The 20,415-nt window shown below is 43.2% G+C and overlaps 1 protein-coding gene across 3 annotated transcripts in view; it reads right to left on the bottom strand.

Annotated features, from left to right (window-relative positions):
• Positions 1–17,544: 17,544 nt before the first annotated feature.
• Ptch1 (patched 1) overlaps positions 17,545–20,415 on the bottom strand; it is a 64,431-nt gene continuing 61,560 nt past the window's right edge. For all 3 annotated transcript variants that reach the window (XM_029468245.2, XM_029468244.2, XM_029468246.2), the window contains exon 24: positions 17,545–20,320. The gene's annotated coding sequence lies outside the window, so the exon portion shown is untranslated. The remainder of the gene's footprint in view (positions 20,321–20,415) is intronic.

The following is a 20,415-nucleotide window of genomic DNA, read 5'->3' as shown; positions in this document are numbered from 1 at the left end:
AGCTACAATAGATTGATAAATTCATTCATGGATCTATGCTAGACATCTAGGTAAACACAAATGTGGGCACAAATCCTCACATTGGGGTAAAATTAACTAGTTATCGAATATTGGATGCATGTGCAAATACTGCATGAAGGAACATTGAATACCTTTTTGTTTTTAGGCATGAAAGGTTTATCATGTCTCAAGTTCTGTGGATATAGTCTGTTGTGGTAGACAGGGATAGAATTGGACTCAGATCTGTGCAGGGTCACAGAAGGCTGCTCACTCACATCTCTGTGGGTCATTCAGAGTCAGAAAAGGCAGCATGCTGGCACTCAGGTGCCTGTCTCCTCTCTCTGTTCATCCCACAACTCTGCCCAGTAATGATCCCACATACATTCAGAGCAGGTCTTGCCGACTCAGTTAATCGTCTATCGAAAAGCACTCACAAACACAACCAAAGGTATTCCTCATTAATGTCCTGGGAATTTCTATTGAAATTAACCATAACAAGTTCACCCTTTGACAACCTGAAACTCAAACATATAACTTCAGTCCATAATACTCCATGCTCAGCTCCAAGGCCTTATGTTTAGCTCAGAATGATAAAATACATTTATTCAGCTTCCTGAGTCTCCGCAGTCTTAACAGGTCTAACGGTGTCCAAAAGAACAAAGCCTCTTCTGAGACTCAAAGCAATCTCCTAGCTGGGAGCTTCTGTTCAGCTCCCTTTTCCAGATTAAGTTGTACATTCCTCCAGTATACAACAGGGCAGAGTAAACACTCCTATTTGGAAAGAGGTACTAACAGGAGGGTAGAAAGGAAAGATCAGATGATAGATAGCAAGACTGAAGCCCAGCAGGGTACATACCAACCCCTCAGATCCATGTCTGGCATGCAGGTGGCACCATTTGGACTTCAGTGGCCTTGAAGAGCTCCACCCCTCTTTCTGCCATCTGCAGCACATGCAGCCTTTGGAAAAGGCTGGTTCTACTCAATGCTTGCAGTTCTTCACAGTGGACAGCCCACCACGCTGGCATCTTCAATACCCTGAAGTTTCCACTCTGATTTAGAGTTCTCCTTCTACACAATCGTCTTTGAAAGCCTTCTTTTTTTTTTTTTTTTTTAAAGATTTATTTATTTATTATATGTAAGTACACTGTAGATGTCTTCAGACCCTCCAGAAGAGGGCGCCAGATCTCATTACAGATGGTTGTGAGCCACCATGTGGTTGCTGGGATTTGAACTCTGGACCTTCTGAAGAGCAGTCGGGTGCTCTTACCCACTGAGCCATCTCACCAGCCCTTTGAAAGCCTTCTTGCTGCCATGCTCCTATTTCAGGTGTCTGCAAACCCAGGAGCATGCCCATGATCCAAGTTCTGCTTCTGACTTAAGATGCCCTGGATGCCTCAGATCACACTTGAAATGGCTCCTCAATGCCTTCGGTGCTGAAGCTGGGAAAACATTCTCCCTGGTGGCAGTTGTAGTCAGTTCAGTCTCTTTCCTTCCAGTCAAATTTATATTTTTACAAGATGGCAGCTGTGATGGGTGGCCTTGCCCTCATTGGAACTTTCGTCTTTTTTCTGATGTAAAACATAAGGCTTTGTTCTTAAAGCTGCCAATCCCTTTAAAAGCTGCAGGTGCTCTGTGAAACACACTCTCTCCACCTTGTCTTTTAATGTTTTTATTTATGTTTCTTCCTTATACAAATTGCATGTACTTTCATATCTTTCAACGTTGAGTTCTCATTACAAACCTCAATACATTGAGTGAGGGATAACCATGCCACAGTCTGAATTTTACACTATGTTCTATTTCTTCTGCCAAAATTTAGTCTGTTGAATTTGACTTCTGCCTCAGTCAGATTATCAGCACATGGGTAGAATTCTGCCAGAATATATGGAGAATGACCTCTTTCCCCAGTTCCCAGTAGAGAAAGCTATCAAGGTGGCCCAGCTGGGTAAACATACTTGCCACCAAGGCTGACTGAGTCAACCTCTGAGATCTACATGGTTCCTTCCCCCATTAATCACTAATTAAGAAAATGTCTTACAGACTTACCTGCAACCCTTTGTTTGTTTGTTTTTTTGCTTTGCTTTGTTTGTTTGAGACAGGATTTCTTTGTATAATATCCCTAGTTTTGGACTTGCTCTGTAGACCAGGTGGACTCAAACTCACAGAGATCTACCTGTTTCTGCCTCCCAAGTGCTGAGATTAAAGGTGTGCGCCACCAGGCCTGGTGCTGTATCCCTACCTTATGGAGACATCTTTCTCAGTTTCCGTTCCCTCCTCTTTAATGACTCTAGCTTGTGTCAAGCTCACATAAAACTAACAAGCACACACTGGATCCTACCAGCACAGACTTACTGTGGATGTGAAGCGAACTTGAGCTCATGGTGACACAGGCTGGAAGGTAATGGTATAAATGTGTTGTGTTTGAGTTTTGAGTTGAAAAAGGTTGTCTCATGATGGTTAATCTTGATTGACAATCTGATGAAACTTGGAATCGCAATGGAAACAAACTTATTAGCATGTCTGTGAGAGATTTTCTAGATTTATGTGGGGAGACTCTTGTTAGATGTGATGTGATAAGTAATCATTAAAACAAAAATGTAGCCAGGCAGTAATGATGCAAGCCTTTAATCCCAGCACTTGGGAGGCAGAAGCAAGCAGATTTCTGAGTTTGAGGCCTGCTGGGTCTACAGAATGAGTTCCAGGGCAGCCAGGGCTACACAGAGAAACCCTGTCTTGAAAAAGCAAAACAAACAAACAAACAAACAAACAAACAAACAACAACCAAAAATGTAGGCTACAATCCTGAATGGAGTAAAAAAAAGAGAAAGTGAGTCGGGCGCTGGCAAGCTCTCTGCTTCCTGACTAAGGGATACAATGTAACCAGCTACTTCAAACTCTTCACCATGGTAGCCTGGACCTTGGAAACTGTGAACTAAAAGAAGCCCTTCATTCCTTAAGTTGCTTCTTGTTGGATATATTGTTATAGCAACAAGAAACATAATTAATAAAGTAAATTGTTATTGAGTCACATGGCTGTGCTGTAAAAATATAACCATGTGACTTTAAGCATTCAGAAATGTTTGTATGAGGTATGTTGAAGATCTTGGGATTTTGGTCTTGAAAAGTCTCGGAGTACTTGAAGCAGAACATCACAGAACACTCTTGTTGGAGCTTAGAAGACAAAAAACACTGAGAAAAACATGGACAACAGAGTCTTGATGATGTGGCGGGGGTGGGGGTGGGGGTGGGGGTGGGGTGGACGGGGGACTCTCCCAGTTCTGTTACTTGGCCACTCTGACAAGGAATCTGGCTGCATTCTGTTCCTGTCCTGAGAACCTGAGTGAGGCTGACCACAGAAGCAACAGACTCACTTTTTTTGTTGTTGGATGAAATTTCAGGTCAGGATAAACTCAGTGAGCTGCTACTTACTGGTCTCATACAGGGTCACAGAGAGACAGAAAGAGAAGAAAAAATGTGCAGTTTGCTGAGGAAAACTATGTTAGGAGATTTCACTAACACTGCATTTCTGTTGCTGGCCTAACCGTTAGCACCCATACCACGCAGCCTGGAGATTGTTTTTAAAGTATCTGAGGTCTTCTCTAGCCCTCAAGTCGAAACTCTTCAACATCTTCCCATGACCAGTTCTGAAGCCCAAAGAACAACACGGTCTGGTTTGTCCTTGAGATCACTGTATTCCCGACATTGCTATCTTGTTTTGGATGCCTAGCATGGGCTTTTGAAACCTCAAAGCCCATCCTTAGGAGCACACTTCTAACAAAGCCATATCTGTTCCAACAAGGCCACACCTCCCAATCCTTCACAAACAGTGCCACTCCCTGGTGACTAAACATTTAAATATATGAGTTTATGGGAGGGACCATCCTTATTCAAAACACCACAAGGTGATTTTGTATATTTGTATCCCAAAGAGAATGCTCATGTCACATGAGGTGATAGGCAACCAATACAGTGAGTTATTAATACACCATCTGTAAGTGTACATAGCATCATGCTGTACCCCATAAAGATATACAATCATTATTACTCAATAAAAAAGGAAATTCAAGTGAGATAAAGTCGTAAAGGGTCAAGAAAAGAAGCCACATGGAGAAGGTCCAACATTAGGATAATTCTACCATATAAAGCAGCAAACAGGACATGGAGACGGAGTTAATATTCCATTTTATAGTCTAATGGCTTTCTGAAAATCAAGGAAAATGTCAATCTTTATGCAGAGTGGGATTGTAACAACTGGGAAAGAAAGCAAACAATGCCCTCCAAGAGAGAGCCTAGTAAAACCTTCCAGACTTTAAAGACAAAGGAAAGAAACCCCCAGAACTTCCAAGCACAAGATCCATCAAGAAAGTCAGACATGATGCTGGGGAATGAAGTTCAGAGGGAGGATAGTTGACCAGTGTGCATGAGACACTAGGTTCAACCTGTAGGGGAAGGGGGAAAAAGTCAAGTGTAATATCAGGCTTCCAAGAGCCACAAAAAAATGGAGAGTGAAGCAGCCATCTCATGGAAGTCAAAGACAAGAGCATCACATCTAGCCAGCCAGTCCTTGAAATACTAATGACCTGTCGGATGCAGCACAGAATGAACTTCATCCAATGAAGTGATGTAGGGGAAACATCAGCAAAATGACCACAGAGACTGCTGAGCAGTAGGAAGCACAGAAGCAGAGCGTGTATACATAAGACATACGTATAAGCACTTCCCAATATTAGAGAAAGAACAAAACTGGAGAGGAGACAGAAGGGGGTGGGGGAAGCAGAGCCAGGACGCTGCTGATAGAAGACTCTCTGGATGGTTAGAGAGCAAAGGGTCAAGGGGAAATGGAAATGAGTTGGTGAACTGTAAGATATAAAAGTAATAATTAAAATGAAATATAAGGCTGGAGAGATGGCCTGTTAGGTTGAGAATACTGGCTGTAGACCCCTGGGAGCTCCAGGGGACTGGACCACCAACCAAAGAATACAAATGGAGGGACCCATGGCTCTGGCTGCATATGTGGCAGAGGATGGCCTTGTTGGATGTCAATGGGAGGAGTGGCCCTTGGGCCTGAGGGTGTTTGATGCTTCAATGTAGGAGAAGGGTAGGAAGATGGGAGTGGTCGGGTGGGTGGGGGAGCACCCTTATAGAGGCAGAGGGAGGAGGGATGGAATAGGGGGTATCCAAAGGGAAGACCTGGAAAGGGAAAATTAATTTAAATGTAAATAAAGAAAATATCCAATTAAAAAAAAAAAAGGACACTGGCCACTGGCTACTCTTCCAGAGGACCTGGGTTTAGTTCCCAGCACCTACAAGGCAGCTCACGACTGCTTGAAACTCTAGTTCCAAGGTATCTACAGCCTTGACACAGTCTAGGGTTCTTGATCAGGTTCATTTTCTCTGTCAGCTAAAGAATTAAAAGGCAAGAAAAATCTGAAGTACAACAGGGTATCACCACCCAAAGAGTCAGCAGTTGAAGAAAGGCGTTTACTGGGGTTGAGGAAACACCCGTGGAATAGACGCAGAGGGAGGGGAAGACCCTCTGTGAAGCAGAAGGGCTAGAGGTTTTATACCTCAGGACAGTTTTGCTCCCCTAATATTTGAGATGGTGAGTTTGAAGACATATAGGTTGGTTGTTTGGTCCAAACCTGCTGTGTGACATGTTCTGATCCAGCCTTGAACTTGTTGAACCAGCCCATCTGCATAGGGGCTTCAGGTCGGGGGAACAAAAGCTGCCAGGCTTTTGTCTCAAGTCAGGAGGTTGAGGAAGAAGCTGGTCATCTTGGAAAGTTGCCACCTTTATTAGCTAGCCACAGCCCCTCTCCCTGTATACCTACCAGGCACTTTGTCTAATTTCTAGTCTCACCCTCTTCTGGCCTTCTCCAGCACGAGGTATGCACAAGTTGCACACACATACAGACAGGCAAAACAATCATACACATAAAAATAACAAATCTTAAATATCAACATAAGTATTATTGCAGGCTTGATAGTGCAGAGGCAGTGAATCTCTGAGTTCAAGGCCAGCCTGATCTATAGAGTTCCAGGACACCCACGGATAGATAGAGATAGATAGTTGTCTCAACTAACAAACATTTAAAAATTTTTCAGTAAAATGTAAGAGGCCAAAAAAAATCCAGTCTGTGGTTTAAGAGCAGAAGAATCCATAAGCACTAGGTGGCTGGTGTGATCGTCCACTTGGCCGTATTTTCTTTGTATTCTTCTTTTTTATCCAGAGTCTTTTAACAACCAGTTCAAACATCGTGAAAGAGTTCCCAGGAGCTCCGACCTATACTTCACCCTAGTTTCTAAGAGTCGGAAAGGGCACATTTTTGAAGTATCAGAACTGGCCCCGAAATTCTAGCACGGTTTTCCTTTTCCTCTGAGTTCTGTAAGTTATCCTAAAGCTGTTCATACTTCGTATTTAAGAGTGTTCTCATGCGCATGCGCAGGCGCACACACTTGCACCTGTGTTGCCTAGACGAGTCAAAGCTGGCTCCCACTGCCGTGGAGGTCTGCTTCTGGTTTAGTATTTTAGAGTAAGAAAAGGGCCATTAAAATTCTCTCTGATGGTGGAGTCAGCCCTGGTGGGGGAGGGGACAAACGTAGACAAGGGAAGAAATTTCCTGGTAAGCAGAGCCCACTTAAAAATTTTCCCTTTCTTTGTTTCTCACTTTTTCCCCCCTTGAAGCTGCTCTCCCTGGAGTCAAAGCATTTTACAAAACAAACCACTCCAAAGCTTTCAAGTCGAGGGAAAGCCCAAGCAAAGTTAATTAACATGAAGGTTCTCACAAAAGTTAATTAACATGAAGGACTCACAAAAGCTGTCTGTTGGCATCTGCTGGCCTGCCATGTGCAGCGGTCCCTTTGTAGCGACAGCCGCAAGCCCAGTCCGACCTCGTGCGGCATCTGGGGCTCTGAGGCCTCCATCTCCCACGCAGTACACAGGAACCTTCCACCGAGCTGTCCACAGGGCAATACTCTGCTGCTGGAAATGAAGGGAGAAAGGCTGCTTAGATGTGCCAGCTTGAGAAGGAAGAAGAAAGGAAGGACCAAATTTGGAGGGGGCAGGGGGCAGAAAAGCAAGAAGAGGAAGGAAGTCATCAAATCTCTTAGAAATCTGCTGTGTGTGAGAAGAGGTTTGTTTGGAGTAGAATAATTTAAAAATACCACATACACGCAAAACACACACCACTGAAACAGTAACACAAGGGAATGACAACTGAAGAACACAGGACATACGGCACATAGGGCAGTTTTGTAAACCCCAGCACAGAATAGTAGTTCTCTTTGTATGAGTGATGTGATTATAATGAAAATCCTCATACCCTCTCTGACCTTTGGCTCTATTTCCGATCATTCTTTCCCCCTCAGACACTGGACTATAATACTCTAATACTCTACCTACTTCTTTTTTTTTTTTTTTTTAATTCTTCCCCACCCCCACCTTTTTTTTTCTTCATTTTCTTCTTCCTTCCTAGAAATTCTGAGATGCCCACTAAATAGAATAACCCCCCCCCCTTTTTCTACCTTACCTTGAGCTGCCTTGCCAGCCAGGTGATCTGCTTTTTGATTGAAGCACAGATGATCTTTTCAGTAAATGTTACACAGTCCCTGAAGTTACACAAATTGTCCTAATCTTCTAGGTGATGAAACTGCTACAAATCCCCACATATGTGGTATTCCCATGTCTCTCTTAGATGTATGCTGTGTCTAATGTACGCAGTACTTATTTAGCCAACACACAAAGCAAGGTGACCTTTCTTTTGTAGTTCTGGGGATGAGATCCTGGCCTGTGTCTCCTCAGCTATGGCCTTGGCTCTCACTTCTCTTTCTCTCTTAAAGATTTATTTATTTTATGTATATGAGTACACCGCTGCTGTCTTCAGACACACCAGAAGAGAGCATCGGATCTCATTACAGATGGTTGTGAGCCACCATGTGTTTGCTAGGACTTGAACACAGGATCTCTGGAAGAGCAGTCAGTGCTCTTAACTGCTGAGCCATCTCTCCAGCCCCTCTCACTTCTCTTGAACAAGGGTTTGGTGTGGTGATTTCCCCTAAAGTGAAGCTAGGCAGTGTGTCTGCCTTATAAGTTTGGAGTTGTACATCATGTTTTGCGGTAATTTTATTCTAGAATGACCTGGGCAGTGTGTCTGCATTATAAATTTGGAGTTTGCATGTATGTATTTGGAACTTTGATATTGAAGACATTTGCTAGAAATCTGAGTGTCCCCCTGAGGAAGCAATGGTTCATATGTCACCCTTTCTGTCCACTGAGTAGTCTGTGGTCATCCCTTCACAGGCTCCTGGTCCCTGCACCCATGTTTCTGCCCAGAAGATGCCCAAAACAGTCAGATCATCTTCTGTCAAGTTGTTGAGCCCATCTGGAAGTGTAGGAAAGATGCAAAAGATCATGTGGTCAGGCTGGGTCATCATCCTGTTATTATGGCCAAGGTGTATGCATTTTCAACACATCTGGAATTTCCAAGCATTCCTAAGTGTGCCAACTCTCTTATAACTGCTCTGCTATCTTCCTTAAACAGAAACATTTTGATGTAGCTGGTTCAGAAGACAAAGTTGTTGCAGGTCTGCAGTCTTCCTAAACCCCCATGCTGTGTGCCTGGGATAGAAACAGCTCATTGTTTTAGGTTTATTTCTTCCTATGCAGAACATCCTTTTAAAAAAGTCTACCATTGTGACAGAAGTAGAAAGAATCCCAGTCCTAGTCTGGACTCCATGGGACATTGGCTCACAACTTCCATAGATACCAAATCCTTCACAAAGTGTACCTTAATACTCCCTACTCATCTATATGTGACGCATATACTTTCCTCTATACCTTCTCCTGTTCATACTCCTTGTATACTGTTTGAAATATTTTCTTTGTTCTGTTTTTTTTCTTTTTCTTTTTGTTTTGTTTTTTTTGAGACAGGGTTTCTCTGTGTAGCCCTGGCTGTCCTGGAACTCAACTCTGTAGACCAGGCTGGCCTCGAACTCAGAAACCCACCTGCCTCTGCCTCCCAAGTGCTGGGATTAAAGGCACACACCACTACTGCCCAGCTTGAAATAATTTCTTATAATGCCCATGTTATGTGTGGATTTTGAGTAGCCTCCATGACTTAGCTAGGTTTCTATTTCTGTGATAAACACCCATGACCAAAAGCAAGTGAGGGAAGAAACGGTTTATTTCATGTGCCAGTTACAGTCTATCACTGAGGGGAGCTAAGGTAGGGCCTGAGGCAGAGACTATGGTGGTATGCTACTTTCTAGTTGGCTCTCCATGGCTTTTCTCAACCTGCTTTCTTATTCAGCGCAGAATACTTACCCAGGGGTGACACCACCTACAGTGGGCTGGGCTCTCCTACATCAATCATTAATAAAAAAAGAAAAAAAAATGCCTCACAGACTTATACATAGGCCAGTGTTTTTCTGAGAGAGGGTATCTCTGTGAAACCCTGGTTGTCCTTGAACATGCTCTGTAGAACAGGCTGGCCTGGAACTCACAGAGATCTGCCTGCCTCTGCCTTCAGAGTGCTGGGATTAAAGGTGTGTGCCACCACGGCCCAGCACCCATAGGGCAACATAATGAAGATGATTTCTCAATTGAGAATCCCTATTCCCAGGTGAGCATAGCTTATATCAGGTTAATTGAAAAAGCTAACCAGCATAGACCAAAAGCTTGGTGCTGTTAGAAAATGATAGAAAGTCTAAGAGGTGAGGCCTGTGGGGTTTTGTGGAAGGGTTTTATGTACTTTCCTGGTGAATGAATCCTTGAGAGATAGTGAAGCTGGGTGTGGAGGTGCATACCATTAATCCCAGTATATGGAGGTAGACATTGGTAGTTCTCCAAATTCAAGGCCAGCCTGGTTTACATAGAGAGTTATAGGGCAGCCAAGACTACACAAAGATACCCTGTCTCAAACAAAACAAACAAACAAACAAACAAACAAACAAACCAACCACCTAGTTCCAGAGAATCCCGATACCCTCTTCTGGTGCATATACTTGCAGACAAAACACTCATACACTCAAAAGAATCTTTAAAAATATTTAGAAAACGATAATTGAAGGAAAAAGGAAGCAGTTGCCATTTTTGTAGCATGCGTGTACTTTTCTTCTAGGTAATCAACAAAATACAGATGTAGCTGCTATTGTAAAGGAATTTTGCAAATGTGAATAAAATTCACGACCAATACCCTTTAAGTTTATTTTTGAAATAGTAAAATATCATGGGAGCACCTCTGCTCCCACCCTCACTGGTATTTTTATTATTATTTCTCATTTATTTACTTTCTACAAGATGAATTTATTTTTATTTTATGTATGTGTTTTTCCTGTGTATAGGCATGTGCACCGTGTGCATGCCTAGTACCCATGGAGGTCAGAAGAAGGCATCGGACTTTCTGGAACTGGAATTATATAGACTGTAATGAGTCACCATGTGTGTGCTAAGACCTGTCATATGGGTGCTGGAAATTGATGCTGAGTCCTCTGTAAGAGCAACCAGAGCTCTTAATTGCTGAGCCATCCTTTCAACCCCTATCACTTGGGATTTTACTTATGGATGATGGCCACTCTGCTAGGCAATGATCTCAGGTGCTACCCTATCCTTCCAGCGAACCCTGTCATGACCTCAACTCTGAAAACCCTCCTAAAGTTAAACCACATTTCCTTCCCATTTTCCATTCAGGTTGTCAGAAAGATGCTGGTGTATTCTGGTTAACACAATCTAACTCCCAGTTTATCGGAATCTGCATGATAAACGTGCAAGCAAAGTATGTGTTACTAGTATGCAAGGACCCAACACTGACCCTTCTTTTCTTACCTGTTATTGTAGTTGGTTTTCTGTTGCTATGGTAAACTTATGACTAGAAGGATCCTGGAGAGGAAACAGTTTACATATTACTTCCATCACTGAGGGAAGTCAGCATAGGAAGTCAGGGCAAGAACCCCAGGGCAGGAACTGAAGCAGAGGCCATGAAGAAACACTGCTTACTGGCTTGCTCCTCGTGGCTTGCCCCACCTGCTTTCTTGTATAACACAAGCCCACCTGCCCAGAGGTAGTACCTCCCACAGTAAGCTGGACCCCACACCAATTAGCAACCAAGAAAATTTCTGGATAGATGTATCCAACAAGCCCATGTGATGAAGGTAATTCCTCAATTGGGGTTCCTTCTTCCCAGGTTTGTCCAGTTGAAAATAAAACTAACCAAAACACCTGTCTTCCAAGAACAGGTAGTGATAGGATGGATGGAGACACAGACAAGGTGGAGTCATGACCACTTTGAAGAGCATATGGCACATCTTTTAAATTGAAATCTTTTTGTTATTGTTGTTGTTGTTTTGGAGACAAGGTCTCCCTACATGACCCTGGCAGTCCTGTAGACCAGTCTGTCCTCAAACTCATAAAGATCTATCTGCCTCTGCCTCCCAAGTACTGTGATTAAAGATTCGCACCATCACACCCTGCTCGCTAAATAGAATTTTTACTTTTTTAAAAAAAGATTTATTTATTATTACATATAAGTACACTGTAGCTGTCTTCAGACACACCAGAAGAGGGTGTCAGATCTCATTACTGGTGATTGTGAGCCACCACGTGGTTGCTGGGATTTGAACTCAGGACCTTCAGAAGAACAGTCAGTGCTCTTACCCACTGAGCCATCTCACCAGCCCTTAAATAGAAATCTTAAGAGGCAGATAAAAGCACAGTACCCTTGGATTTGTATTGCTCTCTGGTCTCCAAGGGCACCACACACAGGGCACACACACACACAAAGATAAAAGTAAGTCTTGAAGCGTGAAGGGGAGCTCTGCTTTTCACTCATCTGTCTTTTCATTTTTGTCTTAGAATACCATCTCATTAGAAGACTTGGCTGTGTGGTAGGGGATTTCAGCAAGGTCTCACACCTGCAGATGCCTCCTCCCTAGGCCTGGTTCACCTCTATGCTTGGTTCTCAGATGCCCTTTTCCACCCCTATCATCCACCTGTCACTCATCTTTGCTCTTTCCTTCCACAGCTCCCTCTGCTGTTGGTCCATGGGGAGTCTCTGCCAATGAGCCCTGTTTATTGGGCTCAATAGATATATAACCTGGGACCTGTCACAGATCAAGTAAGAAACAGTCAGTTTTCCCTTCACTGCTACACAGGGACAGGCTTAACTATCTTAATCTTTTTATGTATGTGCACATGCATGTGTGTGTGTGCACATGTGCATGCGGAGGCCAGAGGGCCATCTTGGGTGTCACTTCTCAGGAGCTCTCCACCTTGGTTTTAGTGACAAAACCAATTGCTTGCTGATTAGGATAAGCTGGCTGGCCAATGAGTCAGAGGGATCCTCCTGCCTCAGCCCCCCCTCCCCCGAGTGCTGGAATTATAAGCATGTGCCATCTTGCTCAGATTTTTACATAGGTCTGGCAATCCAATGCAGGTCCTTATGCTTGCAAAACAAGCACTTTAAGAACTGAGCTATCCCCTGGCTTTATTTGTCTTATAGATGGATTTCAGTAGGCTTTGGTGCTGGGAGTATCTAGCCTGAGTGATGAAAACAGAGAGAAATCTTCTCAGGGGGAAGGGATGAAAGAGCAGCCCAGCTGTGAGTTTCACATCCATGAGTTAATTCAATTTTGAATTAATTTTGAGTCAACTTTGAGTCAAAAGCATTTGAAAAAAGTTATATGTGTATGGAACATTTTGACCTTTTTGTTATATCCTAATTGATATAGGGTAACATTTTTCATAGCATTTACATTGTGCTATAAATCATATAAAGATGATTTAAAGTAGTAAGTAATGTAAAGATCATTTTAAGTCTGCAGTAGGATGTCTACAGGCTGCATGCCAATGCCACACCGCACTTTAAAAGGGACTTGAACATCTGAGGATTTAGGTGTCAGTGAGGTCCTGGATGCTGAGGGATGACAGTGGAGAGTAGGAAATCCAGAAGGGGCCAGATGTCACAAATGTACTCCTTTGAGAGCGTTTGAGCAAGCATGTGCACACATGATACATTTTGCAGTAGACCTTGGCTCTATATTCAGCAATGGAAGAATAATTCATAAATTCGGACAGTCTTCCATTCCAACACTTTGAAAATCCCCCTGTAATTGTGTGTACCTTATGATTACAGGCCATTAGAGACCATTAGTAAATGAAGTTAGAGATTTCAATCGTGAAATGCAAACCTAGTTTCATGTATTAATTGCTTCTAATTACGGAAGAACATTTTAGCCAATTAGCTTTTGGAATTTAGGTGTAATCAGAAGGAGAACTCAGAGATTTGCTAATTGCTTCCCTCAGTGCTGCTCTTTGCTTTAGCACAAACATTTGCTGGGTGTGCAGGGTGGCAAGTATGCTTCTGGAGGTGCAAGACTTTAACATCAGTGTGGATGTGAGTCCTCTGTGTCTTTGAAATTAACACAGAAAACAAATGGGGGAAGATGAAGACAATGAGGTAACAAATACCTCCATTGCTGTGGGCACTAGCAAGCCATATTGACTCTCGAGATTACAAAGTTTCAAGGGTCTCTGGCAGTTTTAAATTTCTGTGAATCAGACATCTTGGTTCCTGGTAACCTTCCATGATGCCATGCAAGGTAGGAACTGTAAGGAAGGACAAAAATGCCCATCATGAGATGGGCAAACCTACCTCAGAGTTCAACCATGAAGGGCTGCCCTTTCTCCTATCTGGTAGACCATGGACTCCCTGAAGGAGTTCATTGGCCAGTTCTTTTATTTTATTTTTTGTTTTCTAACAGCCCTGGCTATCCTACAACTTGCTTTCTGCTCATCTGACCTGGTCCTCTCTGATGGTGCTCCTGGTCTGCTGCAGAGGGACTCCTGTTGTTCTCATTGTTCTCCCATTCCTGCCTCATCTTGTTTTTCCTCTGGCTGCAGAAGCTTTCAACAGGAGTTCACCTGCTTCTGCCTTCGATTCACATTTATAATTGCAAAGGGGAGCCTTTGGCATCTCAACGCAGGCTTACTCCCACCGTCCTCGTTATTATATAATAACTCACCAGTCAGAACTTGCTCATCGACTCCTCCCCCATCAACATAATTTCTCCCTTTATACAAATAAACCAGGTTATTATACACCCCGCCCTGCTTCCCGAAAGAACACAAGCTGTTGTCCGTTGCGTGTAAAGATGGTGTCATTGATAAGAGGCATTTCCTGCAGCAGCTCTCTCAGGAACAACTTGCTTGGCTTCATTGCCCTTGCTGTGCACTCTGACATCACATGCTGGTACCTTCAGATGAATTAAGATAACACTCTCCAGGAAAACAGAGTGTCACAGAACCTCCCAGACTTCTGCCAACAGTCATTCGTGGCTTCTTGCTGAGGTCTCTATCTTAAAAAGGAAAGGACCGCCCCTGTGTCTTGGCAGCGGTGGTTCTCTTTAGTGGTGTGTTCAGATTTTTGACATTGCAATATGACATTATCATCTGTAAAGTTTATGCTGGAGAACCACACAACTGAGTGGTTCATGATGTCAGTTCTAATTTCCTGGCAGTACACCTATGCAGAAAATGGTGGTCAACACATCCTCTACTACTGCTGTGTGAATGATAAAACAGACTCATGCTTACAGTATATGTTCTCATCACGTACAACCTTCATTAAAAGCAGTTAACATCTGGGCAAAAGGTCTTTTCAGATTTCAAGTAAACCTCCATTTCTTCTTTTGGGAGGTCAGTTACTCAAACAAAGCAACCGTCTTTGTATAAGCATGGTTGCTGCCTGGAGTTCAGAGGCCTGGAGCTTTCTAGTAGCTGTGGTATAACTGATATGGAAAGAATGGAAGGGAGGGGGAGAAAGAGAGAGGAGGGAGAGAGAAGAGACAGGGAAGGAGGGGGAGGAGGAAAAAGAATGTGACGGGTTATATTTACCTAGGTCCTGAATAAAGATGGTAGATCTTGATACACAGTTTAATTAAAATCTTGTCCCAGGCTGTGATTAAAAATGAAGTTATTTATTAGCTATACATTAATTATAAGACATATAAACTAACTGACAAGATGGCTCAGCAGATAAAGGTACCTGCTGCTAAGACTGACAACCTGAGTTTTATCTTTGGGTCCACAAGGACAGCCAGGGCTACATAGAAAAACTCTGTCTCCAAAAACCAAAATAGGGAAAAACAAACAAACAAACCTTAAAATTGGATGGTGATCAACCATTATCTTGTGGGACAAAGCATGTCTCAACAAAAGCTTCTCTCAGTCCGGGTTCTAATTAATGCTGGTAATATTTCCCATGCTCAGATTTAGAAAGTCTACATTCTCCTTGAGTTGAATTTGGAACCAAGTTAGCATTGCTTATGACATTCACTGCAGAAGGGCTTAAGAACAGATCTATCAGAAGTTCTATCAGAAGAAAAGGTAACCCTTAACTTTTCTTTGCTAGACTGTCTCTATTATGGAGGTAATTAACTGAGTATTTGATTCTCGTGTGTGTGTGTGTGTGTGTGTGTGTGTGTGTGTGTGTGTGTGTGTGTGTGCATACTCTTGCAAAGCTTTGGGGCGGTTTCTCAGGAACATTTCACTTTGTGTTTTATAACAAGTGGGCTGGGGCAGTGATTACCTAGGCTAGCTGCCCAGCAAGCCCTCAACATTGAGATTACAAATACAGCTAGTATATGGCTTTACCTGGATCCCGGGGATTGAACTCAGGTCCTCATATTTGCACAGCAAACCCTTTCTTACTGAGTCATCCCTCTGGCCCAGCTGGAGCTCACTGTGGGGTGTGAGTTTGCCTCTTGGGTTTCTATACAATGATCTCAGGCACCCCTGAGCTGCAAACTCAGGTCCAGGGTCATTGTAAAGCACGTGGGATGTGGCTGATTCCATCCTCACTCACCCAGTGACTCCACCACCATTCTGACCTTCAGACATCACCCTCAGAGAACATTCATTCTAATTTAGTTTATAGATGACACAGGATTCCAAGGTTTCAAGGGATTTGCCCTCAGTTGGCCAATTGGATGCTGGGAAAGCCTCTAAGCAGGAAGGGAAGACAGAGGTCCCTCATCCCCTGCCTATTATATCAGGGGCACATAGCCTCTGCTGAGGTCCTGCTCACAGCTATGTGGGGCACAGCACTGGGAAGGGAGTTCCTGGGCCGGGATTCTCAGACACAAATGTGAGGTTTACAGGTCTCAACTTTTTCCCACAGAAGAACATGTGTTTTTTGTGGAAAGACCACACAGCAGAGTCGGGACTGCTCTGTTGTTTCCAGATTCTGGCCACTCAGCCTGAGTCACAGAGTGCCAAGGCCACATTAGCCTGGAGGAATTTACAAATTGTTCCTACTCTTAAGAGCACAATCCTGGGTTTCTCTCCCACAGAACCCTGACTCTCAGTACCACTGGACTCTGGGTTTTCTAGCATGCTTCTAAGGCATGCTGACTGAAGGACCACACTTGAGTAGCAATGGCCTAACACTTCCTTGCCTTAAGAGGACCTGGCAGGCTTCTTCCTGAAGACCAGGGAGCAAATATTTCAACAGTCTGCAGGTCAGTCAATCACTATTGCACACCACACAATTCTGCCACTATAGCATGAAGACAGCCACGAACGGTGCATATAGACAGATACGGCTGTCTCCTGACAAATCCACACAAAACCAGGAGGTAGTCTTGGCTACAACTGGCTGATCCTCCCTCTAGGACACGCGTTTAGAATGGTTTGAGCCTCCAGGTCTTCTGGAGCATATATTTACAGTTACAAAAACAGGTGATCAGGAGAAATGGGTGTTATCTCTACTCATGTTTTCTTCATGTATGAGGAGGTTATGATGAAATCACATCACTGAGCCCTTTAAAAAAAACCACCTTGTAGCAGGCCAGTGAGCACTCTATCATCAGCTGTACCAGGTCAGTTAGTGCTATGTCATCAGCTATGGTGATGTTATTGTATTTAAAAAAACTTCTCCATTTTAAGTCAGTGTCTCTTTGTGTGTCTGTGTGTGGGGTGTGCATGTGTATGCAGGTGGCAGTAGAGGCCAGAACAGGGCATCAGATCCCCTGGAGCATGAGGTGACAGTTCTGAGTGGCTCTCTGTAAGAGTAACTGTCACTCCTAACCAACCGCTGATTGACCTTTCCAGGGGTCACTTTGTGACCCTGAACTTGGCTGTATTCATTTCCCGTGTGCCTATATAGAAAGGTAAGAAAAGGGAACGCTCAGAAGAGTCATTAAGGGCTGGTGAGATGGCTCAGTGGGTAAGAGCACCCGACTACTCTTCCGAAGGTCCGGAGTTCAAATCCCAGCAACCACATGGTGGCTCACAACCATCCGTAACGAGATCTGGCGCCCTCTTCTGGAGTGTCTGATGACAGCGACAGTGTACTTACATATAATGAATAAATAAAATCTTTAAAAAAAAAAAAAAAAAAAAGAAGTTAAGTGACTTCCCCAGTGTCCACAAAATACACATAAAACAGCTTTCGTAAGGCCAGCAAGAAGAACCGAGCAGGCGGCCTGGAACTTCTTGTGTATGTGTAGTTTAAGAAACATTCTAGACACAAGCACACAAACCAACAAGTTATATTATCTTTATTCATGTTAGAATTTCTATCAGTGTTTGAACATTAATATTTAGAGAGTTTTGTACATTTTCATCTGAGAACCGCACTAGGTCACCATGCTCGCACCGATACTTTCCAATCACATGGATCGCTGCTCACGTGTACTCTCCTAACACTGTTTAAACATACTCTCTCCCTTGCTGTCATTTATAACGAAATGTGTCCTCACACCCATGTCTCAGCAAAGTTCCAGACATTATGGATTTCATCACATATAAATTCTTTAAAAATAGACTTCTGTCAAAAGACTTGATGACTACTATGTACACTACAAAAATAAATTTTCATATAAATAAATTATATGGCATACTTTCATCTTTGTAATTGAAGTGACACAAACTCATTTCCACCCAAATTGGCAGACGAGACCCAGTTTGAATATTTATTTCCTTTAAACTCCTTACACTAAAACCTACCATGAGTCCTTAATGTAAATGTTATATACTCTGAACTATTTAACATTAGTAAGCACTCTATACAAATAAAACTTCTGTTCAAAAGTAAAACATAACTGCAATAAGTGTTTCCAATAGAAATAAAATCCCTGCAATTTTTTCTTTTTGTTATAAACTGGCATGACAAATTCTGGAGGACATTCTTATGATACAAAATTATAAATATCAGCAAAGATCTTTTCTTTTAAAAATTAAAACATCCAAATGAACAAACAATACAGACAAAATAAAACTATGAGAGAGACAGACAGAGACACACACTCTGACTTTAGTCTCCTGCCAGCTCTGTGTCCTTCCTGCCTTGGCTGATGGGACTCATGATGATGCACAGAAGCCAAGAGGCTGTACAAACTTCCTTCTGCCACATGCACAAGGCTCAGGCATGAGGGACACAATCAAGAACCACAGTCAAAGTGGCTTCCACATTCTACATCTCCCTCCTCAACTCAGGGTGCAAGATATCTGAGCAGAGCTGGTGTTGGGTAGGCAGACAGTGGCTTGACAGGCATTAAGACAGTAGCAGTGGATGGCCAGGGCCTCTGGCTCGCACACACACACATAGATATATAGACACACACAGACAGACACACACACACACACAAACACACACGGTAGTCACAGGTGACTTCCAATTAGTACCTTACAATTTGGGGGATAAATTTTAGGATGTGAGGGCACTAGATTATTGGTACTACTAGGGACCCATCTCCTTAAATTTTTCCATGAAGGATAGGAGGGATTCAGGGAAGCTGCATGCAGACAGAGTACATTCCTCACAACAGCTTCCATGAGCACTAGGCTTCCTTCCTCTGAGACAAGTCCTCGATGTTTACTTGCAAGGAATAAGGGAATTTCCTTCCCTATCTACTAGTCGCTGACCAGAGGCAAAGAAACCCAGACCTTGGGGAAGGAGAACACAATCAAACTCTAAAGCCTAACACCTGGTTCAAAGAGCTCTCTATACTTTTACGAGGTGGCGTCTTCCTGCTCTTTCACAGCCATCACACTGGATGGACGCTAGCAGTGGGGAAGAGAGGAAAGTATGCGCAGGAAAAGACCGTGTGGAAAAGAGTCCTTAGAAACTCTCCCCACACGGTTGACTGAACCACGATTAGCCTAGCCTGCTCCAACCAGGCAGTCATAGCAAGGGGGGGACTATCATTTGCAAAGGCTCGAATACAGACCTTCAGTGAAATAGGTTTTTTGGGCCTGTATCTGGGGTCTGGGGGTGGGAGGCTGTGTGTATGTGTTATCATCAGAAAGGAACAACCACACACGCCTAAAGGGTAATCTCATGACCCGGCAACGTTGTCCAATTTTTCACCACCAGTACTGACTGCTGACTATATAGAGGCCTTAATAGGCAACACCATACAATGTCTGTGAGAACATCTTCTCTTTGAAACCCAAGCAGAGGTGCTTGGAGGGCTACCCATGACCGCAGAAGCTGCCACGCACAGGCAGGAAGCAAATCTGGCTTCTCTTGAATAGTCTCAGAGAATATGACAGATAGGCAGACAGTGACTGGGGTCACCTTTCCACCAGCATCACAACAGACAAAGACCTGGACCTTCCCAGCTCATCTAGGCCAGAGCTAAGATCATACAAAGCAACAAAAAAACCCACAAAAATCAGCAACAACAACAACAAACCATAATACAGTACATTGGAAAGTCATATGCACACACACACATCCACCCATGCGAACCGTATAAAACTACCCCTAGAGAAGCCACTGGGATTAACCTGTTTTCTTCATGTCTGCTCGTTAAACAATTACCACGCATAGCGTGTTCGAAAGTTAACAGTAACAATTCATCCTACCACAGGGTTGTGATATGCAAATTTAAAATATTTAAACAGAAACCTTTACAAATAATCCTATTACATAAGCAATATTTGCATAGAATTATACAAGTAAATTATACAATATTTAAGCAGCAGCGACATATGCTGGGAGATTTTTTTTAAAACTAAGTTAAGCTTGGTTGTGGCACAGAGACCAATGTACACAGGGGAAAGGGCCCCTGTGGTCTCCCCACTCTGGGGCAGGAGTGGAGAGGCCCCAGGCAATAGACTGTACAGCATTTCCATGTATATTACATGTGTACACCTTTTAAATATTTATAGAAATATTTCACAAAATAATACAATCAGTTACAGTAACAATGAACTGCCTTCCCATAATTCCAAGCAGTTCTCTTCAAGCAGTCAGTTCTGGAAAGAGGTGGGGGCGGGGCTTTCCAATCTTTGGCCTCTTTGCTTCAGATTTTAATTACCCTTTAAAAGAGAACAAAAAAGGAGGTCACATTATGGTCACGATCACACTGAACTGTGAGCCTTACACAGCACAGCTCTTTACTCCCAGTGGGCAG

This window comes from Mus caroli, unplaced genomic scaffold (assembly GCF_978045245.1).
Source record: "Mus caroli unplaced genomic scaffold, Mus_caroli_1 scaffold_15, whole genome shotgun sequence".
NCBI lineage: Eukaryota > Metazoa > Chordata > Mammalia > Rodentia > Muridae > Mus > Mus caroli.
The sequence above is the reverse complement of the archived record's forward strand: the minus strand, read 5'-3'. Positions and strand labels throughout refer to the sequence as shown.